Below are 18,006 nucleotides of genomic sequence, written 5' to 3' on the forward strand. Positions count from 1 at the left end.
GAAATTTTCCTTTAAGGAGGACTTTGATGGGACTAACCAGCATTCGTGTTACATGGAGAGGAAAACAACGAAAACCTCCCATGAAAAGTCTGACGGCAAGGGGACTCGATCAGTCCCACGATCCGTCTACCACTGAGGATATTTTTCGTCAGCACTGCTGTTGGTGCGAGCCGAGTTCGGGATTTGTATCAACCAACCATCACTGGGATTCGAACACGGCGCACCTCATTTGGAGGCATACGCTCTATCCCCTAAACCACCGCAGCTCGTTTTCATTTTTTACTATTTTGAGCATTCATTCATTCCCTAATCATGTAATTTCCCTCTTTCTTTCTTCTTTTTAAAAAAAACTTAAGATTATGTCCACAAGCCTTAAATCTTGAAGAAGAAAATTGGGAGTTTTGTTAACCAAATTAAGCCACATTTAAGCAAAATGGTCACTGAAACTTTCAACTATAGAACGCGTGCAGTCAAATCACAAAGGTCACATATCCGATATACTATTTCATATAACTCCTTATTGTATAACATTTTTACATCAAACTGTCTTATTTCCACCGTTTACCGTCGCCAATAGCCCATTGTGCAGCTCTAGTGCGACGTTAATAAAGTACCTACCTACCTTCCCCCCGTCTGAAACTGAAATCGTCGAGTGAGCCCAGTGTATGCCTTGAATTTTAAGTTAGACAGATACTGTTAAACTGCTGCTTCATAACTCATTAACGGACATTTGAAATATATAGATGACACCGGTTCGAATCCCTGAAATAGCTTGTCGATATGAATTCCTCATCCTGCTCGCACCGACCACAGTTCTGACGTAAAATATCCTCAATGGTAGACGGATTATGGGTTAGAGTCCCCTTGCCATCAGGGCACTTTTCGAGGTCTTCCTCTCGTCGTAACGCAAATGCTTGTTAGTTCCATCAAAGACACGTTCCTCCACGAAGACAAGTTTCAGCCAATAAGATGCAAGAATTTTCTTTTCTATTGGATTGGATTTAAAATTACACGGCTACGTTGTTGGACAGTGGTAGTCACAAACTCAAAATTTTGTCGGCTGTTCAACAACGGTTATAAAATAAGATATATAACTACGAGTCTGAGAGCAGGGTCTTCCCTACATACACTAAGTGCATGTTCAATACTGTTTCTCCCGATCACATTCTTGCTAGTATGAATCTAGAATCCAAGACTTATCCTTACAGCCGCATTTGGTGCCTGATTTTGCCAGGGTTCACGGACTTATGAATTTGTTCCAGCTGGGATTAGATCACGGAGGATTGGCATCAACTACAAAATCAAACTGCTCTTAGTATTTTTTTTAAAAAGAATACTTTACAAGTGTCCTTCGGCATATCAGCACAATACACAGAAAGTTTTTACGGACGGCATAGAAATCGTAGCTTTTTCATGAAAATCGCTCCAAAAAATGCTTTTCAAAACAATTTGAAAATGTAGTTTTTCATTTTATTACTCCAAACCTTACATGTATGTACAATCTTCCCACCAGAAGTGTATAAAAAAATGTATAAGAAAGGTTATCGTTCAGGACTGGAATATTTAAAAGTCAAATTGAAGATATTACTTTCTGTCATGATATAAAATTCTATTGGATTCTAGATAAACGAAATTTTATCCTCTCCTAATTGGGTGGAGAGGAGGCCTCCTATAATATGTCAAAGTTCCGGGGAGATGTGTTCTCCCCCCCGTGATGGATGACCCCTTAAGAGAGGCACCGCACCTAATCTTCATTTGATCCGATTAAAGGCCAGACCTCGGAAATGTGTACAATTTGAGCTAGACGTGATACGAGGTCTCTAATGGATCAATCAGAAAGGGTGTTAAAGATAAGTCCCCTTCTTGTTTGTCATTGTGATGAAATTTTTAACTTCATTTTCCTCAACAACCCTTTTTTAACATAATCGAAATTTCAGATAATTTCTAATCCTTTCAATATGCAACGATTGTTGTACTTTTTACGTTTTCCTTAAAATGAACTATTCTAATTTTTCATATAAGCGTAATTAAAATGGGAAACCTGTACAACACAAAATTCCTCCATTTTTTTTCAATAAGTACAGTAGAGCACCGATTATACTGACCAATCGGGACTGAAACTGATCAGGATAACGGAAAACCAGGAAAATTGGATAATTTTAAGAAACGGCTATGAGTAACGTCCCGTCACACTTTTTCTAGGCTTAGAATAAGTAAATGCAATAGTACCTATTAGAGCATATTACAAATGGCGTGTTTAATAGTTTTATCTCTTTTAAATTATCTAAGACACCTGTTCCTTTACTAGAAACTACTTGCCACCAACCTTGAAACTGGGTGGAAAGAGCGTGAGGTTCTATTATTGGTGACCGAGGGACAAAAGAAGAAATGTTTTCACCCATTTCAGATATTCTAAATTCAAAGAAACACTTTCCCTTTATTTTATTCATTTATTTATTTTTGAGGATGAAGAAGAAGGTAGGAAAATCACGTGTTCTTTGAACGATCGGGGTAAACAGATAATCCGGTAAATCAGCGTTCGGATAATCGGTGATTTACTACATAAAAAAAAATTTATCAAAAATTTTTTTGCATGAATTACTTCTAATTATTGTCTAATTTGATAAAAAAAAAACCAGAAACATTTAAACAAATTATTAAATTTAATTAAATTTTAATTAAATTTTATTAAATAATTAAGGTTTAATTAAGAATTAATTAAATAATTAAATTTTAATTAAAAATTAATTAAATAATTAAACTTCAATTAGAAATTAATTAAATTAATTTAAATTAGATTATTAAATTTGAAATAAATAAAAATTTTAATTTCGAGTGAATTTAAGTATAAATAAAACACAGAACATAAAATTCCTAAGTAATCCGTTTAAGTAAGGTTTCTTTTCCCTATAAAAATGTTCAAATGATCTAAATTTCAAATTGCTTTACTATCTTATCTTATTTTAATTACTTCTTGTAAGTATACCCCCTTTTTTACATAATTAACTTACTTCCTAACCAGGGGCAATTTTAAAAAATATCTAAGAAATTAATTGCGTCTTTTGTTTTTAAAATAAGTAGCCTGTTATTATTTTTTAAGGTAGTGCTTGCTGATATCGAAATCTGAAATAATTTATAAGAAGTTCGTAATGTTTTTCTTTTATTATTTTAGAACTACTTAGAGCCATTTATGACCATTTAAAATGAGTTCTAGTTGCAAAATTCAATTAACGGAAAAAATTATTCTTTTGAAAATACACACGAACTATTTAAAACTTTAAACAAAATACTTTAAAACTATTTAAGACTATTTTAAAATTATTCATCCTCATATTTTTCTTGGCAGCTCTGGTTGAGTCAAGACCATCTTCAGAACAACCTACATTTTTACCTGAACGGCCAATTCTCTACCTTAATAACAGAATTGAGTCTTTCGTTTTAGCTTTTTTTATTACTGATAAGTGAAGGGCTTTGAAATAAAAAAAAAACATCTTTACAGAATTCTTTCTTCACAGAATTATTTCATTTCATTTTCTTTTAATTCAATTCTTTTAATTTTAATATTTATGAAATAAATATGTTTTATTTTGAAAATTAATAATGTTAATTTTGAAAATAAATAAGATAATAATAATAATTTAGTCTCCTTAAAAGTTTTGTGAATTTAACGTCGAGTTAACAAGTTAAAACATCGTTGCCATTTTCTTAGAGACCGACAAAAATATTTCTGAAATTTTTTTCAAAATCTACCATTTTGTTTACCATTTTCAATTAGAAACCAGATTTTAAAACAATAATCATAATTTTTAAATGCTTGAACTTGTTTTATTTTTTAATCTGAAATCGTAACCGATTTGTTGAAAAATTTTTAAAAAAATAATTAGAACTGATGACGACAAAATAATAAAGTATAGTTATTTCTAGTTTATATATATATGTTTTACATTTAAACAAAAAAAATTATTAATTAAAGCTTTGCCTATTAACTTAATATTACCATTTAATAAAATGTTTAACTTTCAACTTTTCATAACTTCAACTTTTGATAAGCACATAATTTTTTCGGAATTTCTAAATTAAAAAAAACGGTTTGGGTAAAATAAAATAACATCATTCTGAAAAGTCTACTGCAACCTTAATATAATGCTAGGTTGAACCAGATATTTGCAAAATTTAATATTTTTTGTCATATTATTACAGAGTACTGCGGTTCAACTCGAAATGTGATTCAATTTAGCACCATTTTTATGGTTGCATTATATTTAGATGATGTTAAAAAATTTTATTTAATGCAACGGTTAATACAATGTAAAATGCTACGTTAAAAAATTAAATGCAACGTTAAGAAGATAAATGAAACGTTAAAAAGTTAAATAAAGCATTCAAAGGGTTCATTGCTGAGTAGATTTGATTTTTTTGGCATTGAACACTGAAAAAGGTATGGTAATAACTAACAGAAAATGGATAAATTTACCGTGTTTCTGGTACTATGGAAACACCAAAAAGCTAGATATTTTATACCGAAACACTTTGGTAATGATTTTGGTTAAATTAAAAGCAAAATATAATTTTATATTATGAGATAAAATTTGATAATTTTATCACAATAACTTATCATAATAACATAATACGTATAAAAACCATTTATTTGGTTAAATTAAATTTTCAGCTTTGTACTTTTTTACTAAATATGTTGTAATAGGAGTTAGAATTTCGAAAACTAGAATTTACGGTAAACGTTACCATCTGAATGGAGAAATTTAATAATGAATGGTTTAAATGCCGTACTTTTTTGTTTTACTAACCAGAATTATGATTTTTTTTTACTAGAAATGTTATTACCGTACAGTTTGTTAATTTTACCAAAATCTTTTTTTCCCTATAGTAAAATCACTGCATTAACCAGCATTAATCACAGCGTAATTATTGCATTAATTATGTTGTAATTATTACTGTAATTACAGTGTTAATATTTCCCCTAAATGTAATTAAAACTGTCGAGATAACAAATCTCCTCAATAGTACCACAGTCTCAAATATAATATTTTTTGTCACATTTTAAAAACAAATGTAAAATGATAAATAATCCCCTTAATAGTACCACAGTTTTAAATATAATATTTTTTTTCATCATATTTCAAAAAAAAAATGCAAAATGTCAAATTTCTTTTAAAAAATTCATATGGAAAACTGAAATTCAAATTTTTCAATAGTTTTGCTCTAAAATGTTGGTCTTTAAAAAGAAATGAAAGCCAGAAAGGAGAAATAACAAATGCTGAACAAATGTCCATGGACATGAGACGGCTCGCTTAATCTGTCTTCATCCGAGAAGCTGGTTATGGTTCTCAATTCACCTATAGGGGCTGAATATTTGCAGCATTTGATTCTATGGTAGGATAGAGTGGGGGTGATATAAGGGCTGTGGTCAGGGTGGATACAGACGCAATAACAGTAAAGGTCGATAGGGCGCAAAGATGGATGACTAAAGCAGCAGCTTGCCAAGTGCGGTGCACGATCCGTTTATTGACAAGGCAATACAGAACCCGATTGAGCGCAGAAACCTTTCAAACTTGAGAATCAAGAAAACGAAAAAGTATTTTTGGGGGGAAGAAAAACGACTACCTCACTTTTTTCGTGTTTCATTCCTCAATAAATACGTTATCCATATAATCAAAGTGAAGGCTCCGCAATATATAGTATCAAATGCTTTTTAAACCGAGCATATCATTGAGACATCTTAAAATGCGCGTTTAAAAAAATACATGGCTTGAAATGTGCGTTTGAAAAAATAAATAAATTCAAATGGTTGTTAAAAGAATACAAGGACTTAAAATTCTTTAAAAAATGCAATTTTTTATCGCTTAAAAAAATACTATACATCATTATGCTTCGGTGAAGTAAAATTAACTTTTCATCTTAATAAAGGCGAAATTAAAAGGGTTACTAAGGTTTTAATTATTTCGAAAATCATTATTGTATCAATCTTTAAATGCACTTTTCTTGATATAAATGGTTTTGCGGCAAAGTAGCTACTTCTAAAGTGTCGGATCTAACTGCAAAAAATTCATGTTCTTTTAATTTACAGTAGTAATTTTAAATTTTTTTCCCTATGAAACCTATGATGTAATTCAACACACATTCGCTCACCCTATTTTACTCATTACCAAATATTTTCCTATTTTAATCTCTTCAGCTTATCTCTCTATGCAAGCTGTAAGCTAATTCTCTCAAGTTAATATTTTCCGGTTTTATACTTTGAATGCTTCCAGAATTTTCGAGATGTCAACAAATGGAAATGTCCATTAGAAATATTTCAAGTTAATTCTATTTCTGAGTGTTCTTAAGTTTGGCTATAAAAAGTGGCATGTTTCGTCGATGATGTGATAATAAAAATAGATTACAACTTAGATGTAACAATATAACTTCCAGTGGTTGATGAAACTATAATAGATGAAGTCGATGTTACTGATTGATGATTTTTTAAAAGCTTGCTTATAAATTTCTAAAGCTGCACATTTGAAAAAATTTTTGAAAAAAAAATTCTACTTGTGAATCTACTTGTGAAAAGATTGCATTTCGCAATCAATTTGGTTGTTTTCTGAGCTAATGTGATAAAAAAATAAAGAAGAATAAAATTAAATGCTTATATTATATATATATATATATATATAAATCGAAGATGAATTTGCTATATTATCTGTTATGAAATTGTATTAGTGTATATAAGGTGAAAATAAATTTAATAGGTGCTATAAATGCTAAAAATGGTTATTAAGGAAATATATTCCTTCATTAACGAATTTAATTATTTTATTATAACTTGAAAAACTCGATGAGAAATGCTAAAGTAAATTTTTAAAAATGCATAACCTTTCTATAACTTATTCAAAATATTGTTGTTGAAAGTATTTGTAAAAAAAGCATCCCCCTTTCTTTTCCGTTGGTATTTTACTTCAAATATTTTTATAAAGACAACCGAAACATTAAATGAATGATATATTCTTAATTAGATTGAAATATGATAGCAGGTTTCAAAATGTTTTTAAAAAAAATGGTTAAAAAATTCCTAACTCTTGGAGCACTAGGATTCCGAAGAACACCACTTGGAAACCGCTGATCTACAGTATGTGGCTGGGAAGAAACATTCAAGGTGTGTTTCTAGCGTAAGGCAAGAGTATAAATATGCTTTGGAAAATTTTTAAAAGAATTAGAAACAAAAGCCTTTAAAAAAAACAGCAGTTTTTCTGAAGCTGCATGAGATAGATGATCCTTTATCGTTGAATAATGACTGTTTTTGCAAAGTTTGGTGCTTAAGATTTAGCTTGCGTGACCCTCAGAATAAACAGCTTATAAACCCCTTCTTTAGATTTAAAAGAAATTAAATATGATGTGATACATTTTGAGACAGGAAAGATTTATTACACGGCGAAAAATAACGAATCAAATTACGGTAAAACTACCGGCACTTTGGATTTTCCATTTTTACCATACCATTTTATCCATTTTTACCGCATTCTTACATCACCATAAAATCCATTTTAACGGTAAAATATTATACCGTAGCTCTTATAGTAGTATTTATTTGATTAGAGTGCATCAGTGATTTCTAAATTTTAAGTGGCAATTTATTGACTTATATATTCCGTTTATTGGACTATATATTCCGTCGCAATATCTGGCCTCTGTAATTTTTAGTATTGATACGATGGGTTGAGCAGGAGAACAAATTTAAAGGAATTATGACAGAAAAATAGTTTAATATAATTAAATAAACTAAATTTTATATTTAAACAAATACAAAAAAAAATTATAATGAAGAAAATGTATACTTGAAATATTTAAAACTGAATTCCTATCAAGTTTATATTGACTTTTATTTTTCTTTCAGAAATGATAAAAACAATCTCAGTCATTTCAAAAGTTTGCTAGAATGAAAGTCTAAAAAAGAAAATCTAATTTTACAAAGAGAGGTTTAAAATACTTGAATCGAATTGAATTTCCTTGTAAAGAAGCTTTTTGCGAGAAACCAAATGACTTCCTTTCTTCCCCGTAATTCAGTTAATGATTCCTCATCCTGTGAAAGGATCTTTGAATAACAATGAAACTAACTACACTAAGAAAAGAGACAGAAAAAAGATAAGAAAGTAAAATCAAAAATTGGAAAAACCTGGAAACAAATGAGGAAAGACAAGAACTTCGCAGAAATGAAAGTGTTAAGAAAAAAGGAAATGAAAAAAAAAAAAACGTAATTCTGAAGACAGACTGGGCAATTAAGTCGTATCTCGGAAATTGTGTGAAGAGAAGACGCCTACCCTTTTTTCCAACCACTCCCCCCACAACAATGATCGATGTATGCTGGCTAAAGCTTTAATTAAACAATTACCAAGCTGGTCTGGTCTCAGCTAAATGCCAATATCGTAAAATCGTCTATAATAGATACTAATATTACTGATATTTAAAGTTCAAAAATTTTGTTTTCTTTTTTAACTTTTTATTAAGAAATGTTGACAAAATTTTTACTTACAAATTTGAGAAATAAAATATACATATTTTTAAAATCGGCCATTAACCAAAGTTTTGGTAGCACTAAATATTTAAAAAAAAATTCCTCGGCAATAATCGAAGTCTGCTGGCTAAAGCTTTAAATAAACAGTTACCAAGTTTGTCTGGTTTCAGCTAAATGCCAATATCGTAAAATCGTCTATACTAAATACTAATAATACTGATATTTAAAATTCAAAAATTTTGTTTCCTATTTTACTTTGTATAAGAAAATGTTGACAAAATTTTTAATTACAAATGCGAGAAATAAAATATAAGTATTTCTTAAATGCGGTTATTAACCAAAGTTTTGGCGGCACTAAGTATTAAAAAAAAATTCTCAACAATAAACACTGTATGCTGGCTAACGCTTTAATTAAACAATTACCAAGCTCGTCTGGTTTCAGCTTAATGGCAATATCATAAAATCGTCTATACTAGATACTAACATTACTGATATTTAAAATTCAAAAATTTTATTTCCTTTTTCACTTTGTATAAGAAAATGCTGGTAAAATTCTACTTACAAATTCGAGAAATAAAATATACGTATTTTTTAAATGAGGTTACTAACCAAAGTTTTTGGCAGCATTAAATAATTATATTAAAAAAAAATTATGTTTCTAATAATCACCATTTCATTTCTCTCTGTGTCTCGATATTTTAATTCTAGCCTTTTTTGCCAATTAGATTGAAACAAATTTTTTGTTACATTTTCACAAATACTTAATCTTACCTGATTTGGGTGTAGGGATTTCAAGTCTAAAACTAGTTTTGATCCTAAAGTTACATATTTTTCTTTAAATGACATTTTCATACTTGTGCAAGCTTAAAAACAACATTTAAACTTTTACATTTCGACAAAAATAGACTAAGAATGTCACATTAAAAAAAACTGTAGCTTTGAGAGAGAAACCGATTGCAGATTTGAAATCAGCAATGAGAAAATATCCAAGATCTATTAAAAATATCTTGCAACAGAAAACAAAAAATAATTGTCGCACAAACATGAAAAGACACGAAGCTTGAACGCTTGTTTTTGAAACAATAAATAGTTATCGAAAGTATTAATAAAATATTCATTTGATTTAAAATTCAAGCTTAAAAAGTCGATTCCGGATTAAAAATCTAATTCTAGCAAAATAAGCCATAAAACAAAATCACTCTTTCAAATCATTAATACTAACAATAAAAAAGAATCCGAATTTTTCTTCACTTTATTCTTACGTTCAATTTAGATACTAACTCTGCAAATAAATGCATATGTATGTTTAAAAAAGAAAAAAAGCAATATAACTTTCACTTTCTGAGCAATTTCTGATTTATGAATGGCACCCTCCTTTTTCCATTCTTCTCCTGAGCTTATTGGCTAGTGAAAGTAGAAAAAGTCGAAATTTACCGATTCTTAACTTTTTTTTTTCAAACTTTTAAAGGAATCCGACTTTCCCGTGGATTCAGAGTTACTTTGGTACCTCCAATAGGTAACCTGCCTCCAGTGAAACGCATGGAACAAAAATAAAAAAATAAAAAAGCGGCATTTTCATTTTCTCCACTCCGATGTCACGATTCAAATCCTCTTCTCCTATAAATTCATTATTAGTTTTTCCTCCACCCCCACACTCGAAGAAAAGGAAAGTCGCAGTCACACTGAGATAGATAAAAAAATACATATATAAAACTTTTTTTTTCTTCCTTCCATCCCTTCCAAAACCCCTTTCTGAGGAAAAGAGGTTGGGCCTCGTTTAATTAAATTACTGCGAACGCCTCTATGGAAAGCAGATAAACTGGGCACACGGAACGGGCCCTTTTCTGTTATTAGCTTCTTCGCCTTCAGTAAAGAATGGACTAAAGGATCCATATAATCACGGATACCACTTCATCCTGGAGAAAATGAAAAGATGGGTATAAAAATAAAAGCAGGGCGCCTGACACTAGGCGTTTAAGCAATTTGATCCTTGCGAGGGACAACACTTGTACCAATAAACAAAGTGGAGCGAATCAGTACTGCACCGGCTGTTGGGCAGGAAAATTTATCATGCAGATTATTGCTAACAGTTTTATTCCATTCATCACCCTTTTCATTCTCCCGGGTGTCGGCACTCATTTTTTTACACACCTCCTCCACATTTTTTTTTTCTACTTTCTTCATTACATGTGCTCTTTATTCTTTAGAATAATAAAATCTCAATTTGATTTTTTCCGTTTAAATTTATTTCCTCTCACCTTTTACCTTGCAGATATTTAAAATATAAGATTTTCATCGGTCTTTCTGAAAAAGAGAACTTTGATTAGGCGTACTGCGTTAAAAGTATTTGATATATAAGTGTCTTTCTCTTGCATAAGTGCTCGCAGAGAAAGATAATTAAAAATTATATTTTTCATAATCGTGCAAAATTGTTTCTCTGCCTTAACTCATAAAAATGATTTTTCGCTGTTATTTTCTAAGAGAATCCATAAGACTTTACAAAATTCTCCACGATATTCAAAAAGAGAAAATTATAAAATTTGCGTAGCAAAATTTCAAATATTTTACAATATATAATTGATATTTAATTCCTCCAGAAAAGCCGGTTAATATTGAGCCATAATATCGGGAAATTGAACAATAATACACGAAAAAAAATCTAGAAAAATTGCCCTATTATATAATAATTACATAATGGAAGTAAATGACTGGTTATGATAGTGTATGTTAATGACTGGTAAAAAAACATAATTCTGATTAATGAAACCAAAATATTCGGTGTTTAAACCATTCATTTGGTATTTTTTCCGTTCATGTGGTAACGGTTTATTTAAAATTCTGGTTTTCAAAATTATAGTTCTTATTACCTCACATATAGTAAAAAATGCGAAACTGAAAAATAAATATAATCAAATAAATGGTTCTTATGCCGTGTTCTGAGGTATCATGATAAAATTACCAAATTTTACCACATTTACCAAATTTTATCGTATAATATAAGAGTGTATTTATATTTAATTTTACCAAAACCATTGCAGAAGTGCTTCGGGAAAATTTTTCTAACTTCTTTGTGTTTCCATAGAGCCAGAAACACTGTAAATTTTATCATATTCCGGTAGTTTTGATCATTTTTTTTCTCGGTTTGCGGTGAAAATATACTGCCAGCTTATCAGGCAGGAAATTGAATAATAATTCTGTTTATATTGAACCATATTGTTATGTAATTAAGTTTCAGAGTATATGGTTCAACTTAGCATGATAGATATTAAGTTTTACGCAATCTAGAACGATAATTTTGTTTAAGGGGTTTAAATATGAAACAGTATATTACTATGGTCACAGTATTCGAAAAGAGTAATTTTTTTGGCTTATCAAAAAACAAACTAAATACATAATTTTTAATGAATAATTCATAACTTCTCGTCTTCGATAATGAGTAGCACTACCACAATGATAAAACTAAGAATTCAAACATTTGCATGCCAACATTTCAAAATATGAATTTTAATTATTAATTCATCAGATAACATCTTTGAATGTAAAAAGGCTTGTCAAGTATTTGAAAGGAAAATTTCTGTTATTCTAAAAGTTAAATCAAATATAAAATACTACTTAAACTCATTAATCATCCGTTATTAATTCTTTTTTCAATGCCCTCCCGATTGATACTCGTCGTCAGACTTTTTGATTCTTCTTTCTGGGACATCATATTAGGTGGGCTAACATTGCTCCCTCAAAAAGGACAAATAGTACAGAGAATGAAAGAACTTCCACGAACTGTCCGGGATTCGAACCCAGGATCTTTTTGATGTGATTTCAGCTCCCTGACCAATGGTTTGCACTTTTGTAATATAATATATTATATGCTTGTAATGACTGTGTTAAATTCCGAAAAGTTTTGAACTCCAAGAAAGTAAATCACGATCGTCAACGTTTTGAAAAAGCTGAATTTTGAACTCGAATGAAGTTGTTATAATTTAACGTATTTTTCGTTATTTATATTAAAAGACGCTAGCTTATTTTTTTTTTTTCAATTTGACAGCGTGTGCCAGTTCAAAGTGATTTTAAAGACGATGTCTTGTGGTTACATTTATCATTTTGTTTGCCCATTTCTCTTAGTGTGAGTCACAGAAATTTTGAATGATTCAAATGTCTTCATTCTGCAATGTTCTGTCTTCATTATGCTTTGTAATTAGTAGTTACAAATTCAGAAAACAAATTAATTCTTTTTAATAAATGTTCATACCTTTTACCAGACATCATAGCTGAGATACGCAAAGAGCAAAAAATAAACCAGATTTTCATACTTCTATGCTGGAGATAAATCTACAAAATGAGAAGAAATTAGCTATTGAGTAATAAATAAGCATATTTATAATGACACGAAAGTCTGAAAAATTCTATGTCTTAAGTAGATGGATGGAAAAGGGTTGCTTAAGCTTTTCCAGAAGTCTCATAAATTAATTATTTGCCATAAATTTATTTCTATATTTATTTATTTATATTCACTTATAAAAGTCACTAAATAAATTAGAAAATCTTAAGTCTTGAACCTTGAAAAATTATCAATAAAAAATATTGGGTCTTGAGAATTTTTTTGACGCATTTTTAAAAAAATTAAGAGCAAAAAATTTCAAGTAATCAAATTTTTATGTAATTAATGCTCATAAATTTTAAACGCGTTATTAAAAAAACTTCTGGTAAATTAAAAATCAGATTACTAAATCAGTGAACAAGCTTTTCAATATAAAAACATTATAGTAATTCAAGCTTTTTCTTGTTATACAAAAAATTCTAACTAACTCGTATCTAACTAACATTTACAAAGCACTAAAGTAACTAGACATACACGTTTTCTAAACTCACAATTTTTTATTAAAAATAAATCATTAGTATTTTTAAAATTAAATAAATAATCGTTCAAAAATCCACCCTGAATATTTTAAATACTCAAATTTGCGGTTAGTTGCTTGAAAGGATATTTTCACCAGTTAATTCTTATTTTGATTTTGATTCGAATGTCAAATTAGTTAAACACAAATTTAAATTCTATGTAATATATTAGAGCAGATTCTTAATAACTATTGTATTAAGATACTAATACTTTTTTAATGAAAAAAAATCTGTGTTCAGTTCCAATAATAAATGTTTATGTTAGTTAATTTGCATTTTGATTTTTATTCTAATGTTAAATGTGTTCACATAATCTTGCCTACCGGGGAGATATTATATTTGAAAAATATTTTTAAAAGAAACAGCTTATTTTAATTATAATATTAACTTGCAACAAGCTTATTTTAATTATAAGCAAGTTCATTTTATTTATAAAATAAAACTTTGCTTTTCAAAATAAATTAATTAATCCATTAGAAATATGAAGCCTAACTATGTATATATTTTAACCGTCGTTGAACAACCGACACAATTTTTGGATTTACGATTACTAATTCTCAACTCCGTAGTCTTGTAATTTTGAATACAATCCAAAAGACAAGGGAACGCCTGAATCAAGTATTGGGAGAAATTTTTATGTGGGACGTAGTGGAGGACTTTTTGATGGAATTAACCAGCATTTGCGTTACATGGAGAGGAAAAGCATGAAAACCTCCCATGGTTAGTCTAACGGCTAGGGGAGTCTAGCCCGTGATCCGTCTACCACTAAGGATATTTTACGTCAGCACTGTGGCCGGTGCGTGCCGGGTGAGGAATCCGTATTGACTAGAGATAGCTGGGATTCGAACCCGGCTCGCCTCGCTGGAAGGCGAAATCCTTTGAGCCACAGCGGCTCAGCTAAGTATATATTGTAGAAAAAAAAGGTGTGTTGTATGGAAATAAGAATATCTTTTTATTGACATGAATTCATACATGATATTTTGGTACTATTACTGCCATGTCAGATCACATGTCAGTCCTTCAACTTTTTCATTTCAGTACTAAAAAAAAAAAACAATACAATATTTAAATCATATTGATGAACAAAACTATGATAATATTACGCTTGTAAAAAAATTCTAAATACTTTTCAGGTTATTTGCTTACCAGAATTATTGAAATATTTAAATAAGATACGTATTTATTTTTCTCTCTTTTTCTTCTTTGAATTTTAGTACTAAAAACAAAATAAAGCAATGAAATACTTAGATCTTATCAATGAATGAAACCACAATAATAATAGAACTGTCAAAGCTAAATTCTAGTTATATTTTAATTCATTTGCACCAGAATTATTGAAACATTTCAAAATGCCTATTAATTTGTCTTTATTCTTCATTGAATTTTATGACTAAGAATAAAAAACAACAATGTAATATATGGAACATATCAATGGATAAAACCACGATAATAATAGAGCAGTCAAGAATAAATTCTTACGACTTTTAAAATTAATTATTTACCAGAACTGTTATAGCATTTTTATAATACGTATTAATTTTTCTCTCTTTTACGAATCTGAATTACTAACAGCTCTGAATAAAGTAGCTCATTTAACTATCTTTATATTACCATCATTTCTATTCATTTGAAATGATTATTTGATTCGAATGGCAACCATTAACAGTTGTTGCTAACATCTTACCTCCATTACCAAATTCAAACTATTTGTTTTCATTTCTCAGCCAAATAATAATTAAAGTTCTAGATACCATGCCAAGGTGTGATGCCGCTTCGAGGTAGGAACAATTGAAGTTCTGAAAGGCATAGCAAAGGCCGTTGATGAAATAATCGTTGGCACTCAACATCTGTTCCCATCGAATCTGAACAGCAATACAAGAGGACGGAATTAAATAGCCATTTGAAAACAATTTGCATCGGCTGTTCTATTGACATGGACATTAGAGCATTTTAGCGATCGGTTGGTGAGCCAGGACCGATGCAGGGACCACTGGTGGGTTATTAGCTGGGGGTGGGAGAGTTTCATGAATCATCCTAGCTAAGTTAGGATCCCCTTTTTCAAGGGCTTTCCCGAAAACTCGTTTTTTTGTCATTGTTTCCTCACGTTTTCTTTAGGATGTCTTTTTTACTTTTTATTTTATATCTTTGACTTTTTGCCCTGAGTTTAGCTGAACGATTTGGTGTTGAGCGTGGATAAAAATTTGAAACTGGGTTCTATGAAAGTGACTATACGGTGGAGAATTATTATTGCTTTAATGTTTTATTTTATTAATATTTCTTTATATTTCCTGTTTTATTTCTTTTGTTAATGCTTTTTCAATAACATATTTTTTGTATAGCATTTGATAGACGAACAAAACTAGTTCTAAAGAAAGTTTGACATTAACTTAAAAAATTTTAAAAATGACTTTGTTTAACCCTTTAACGCAATGGGACACCAGTGACTCTCATATACAGTCTTAGGTCAAATTAATAGGCGCACTATAAGATTCTATCTAAAATCTTAATTATCAGGTGATACAATACAGCTTTATTGTTTTTACGCGGATAAAACCGATTTGCACTTGTTTACGTTCGTTTTTCAATTGGTTAACATTGTAATGCAATATGTTAAAAATATATACAATCAGGAAGTATGTAAGAAATCTCCTGAATAAAAACCCATTACATTTATGTTTAAGTATAAAATTATTGCATATAAACTCGTGCAAAACATGTAATTATTTAAACACTACAATGCTTCGAATAATTTGTTCTAATTATTATAATACACTAATATAATCGATATTCTATATTTATATAACATATCGTCTAATTTATCCAATCGCTGAATTTATATTATATATCGTCTAATTTAACCAATTGATACAAGAAACGCAAGCCGGTTTCAGTCACGTGAAAAGAATAAAGCTGTCACCTGATAATTAAGATTTTACATGGAATCATATAGTGTGTCTAATAATTTGGCCAGGTACTGTATATGCTTTTCTGATTCTCTAATTACAAGCAAAAGTATATTCTGGTATTTTTTAATTTTAAAAAATAATCTAATATTTAAAAAAAAATCTTTTAGATTGTCGGAAATATATTTGTATTAAAATATAAAATTCAAAAAATGTAGTTAATTTTTTTCTTTCATATCAAAGAAATTTAACAGTAATTGTTTTTGTAAATTAAAAAAATTTCAATGGCAAATAAATGTTTCTCTTAGATCTAAATACCTGCAAATAAGTACAAATTTAGAAAATGATATTGTTTGGAAGTGAGCTGTGTTTTGAAGATTTTTACCTTTAACGTAGAAAAGACACATGTGTTTTATGATGTATTTGAAAACCTTATGGTTTTCAAATACAGCATGAAACACCGGTGTCCATAATTAAATTGCCGGTGTCTACTATTAAATTGCTAAATATAATATTTTTGCCTTATTTTAGCATAAATTAATATAGAATAGTAAAGAAATGTATGAAAAATATGTTTAATAAAAATTCTGTGTCAAAGGGATACATTCATAGAACCATTTTGTTCTGTAAGGTGGTAATAATTTTAACTTTAAAATAAGTTTAATTAAATCTTAATTAGCATGATATAGGTATTGATCGGACCATTTTTTAAACGGAAGCTTTTTTTTTAAATGTTTCTCAGATATATAAATTATGTAAATTAGATGATTTTAACCGTGTTTAAACATATTGTTTAAAAAAAAAGAAAAAAACATATATTTCTGTTCTAAATTTAAAAATAGTAGTACATTTTTTTAAATATTGTTTAAAGCAAAAATAAAATATTCTAATGCACATTAGCACTCAATATTCTTATTTCTGAAAGTTATTTTAAAAAAATAAAATTTCGGGCAAATTAAAAAACTTTAGCTCGGAAAATTTAGAGTTTAAGATCATCTTTTGTAATAAGAAATAAAATTATTATTATAAATAACCCTTTTCTTAAGGTTTTCGGAACACTATTTTTTTCCACTCGCTTCTGCATTTTTTCTTTAGGACGATTTTCTCTATCTTTGCGTTATAATTTTAAGTTCTTGCCATAAGTTTAGCCCGTAAGTAAATAATGATTCAAGAGCACCATATTTAACTGTCTCTTTTGATTATTATTGTTATTATTATTTATTTTTTTTTGTATTTTTCCAGATTTTATTTTTAGCTGTTTTTTCTATTGCATAAGTTTAAAGGAAATCGAAATTTTGGAGCATATACTTAATGGCAAAGATAGAAAACTTGTTGTTTAGCAGTATTTTGAAAATGAATTGTTGTTGTTAGTTGTTTGGCAATATTTCAAAAATTTTAAACACCCCTGGTAACTCGTAATGTACTTTGGAAGGATTCAGTGTGCACTTCTTTTTTTAATATAAACTTAAAATTGTAAAATTAAATTTTAATATAACGTCGTTAAAAAAATTTTACCCATATGCTTTTAAATCTAACATGTTTTAAAATTATCTGGAGGGACAAAATAATTAACCAAAATATTCAATTGACTTAAATATTACATAATTAATTTTTGTTTATTTTATCAAACTGTATGAACTATGTCTGCAAAATGATAAGCTCTCCAACTGAGCGCTTTCAGCAGAAATTTCATTATTCCTTAAA

The 18,006-nt window shown here is 29.1% G+C and overlaps 1 long non-coding RNA gene across 1 annotated transcript in view; it reads right to left on the reverse strand.

Moving 5' to 3' along the window:
* The window catches only part of LOC122269190 (uncharacterized), a 49,167-nt gene that overhangs the window by 13,072 nt on the left and 18,089 nt on the right, over nt 1–18,006 (reverse strand). The window contains exon 2 of the long non-coding RNA XR_006225038.3: nt 12,753–12,832. This is a non-coding gene — a long non-coding RNA (uncharacterized LOC122269190). The remainder of the gene's footprint in view (nt 1–12,752; nt 12,833–18,006) is intronic.

This window comes from Parasteatoda tepidariorum, chromosome 11 (assembly GCF_982258835.1).
Source record: "Parasteatoda tepidariorum strain Cologne lab strain chromosome 11, Ptep-v5.0, whole genome shotgun sequence".
NCBI classification, from domain to species: Eukaryota; Metazoa; Arthropoda; class Arachnida; order Araneae; family Theridiidae; genus Parasteatoda; species Parasteatoda tepidariorum.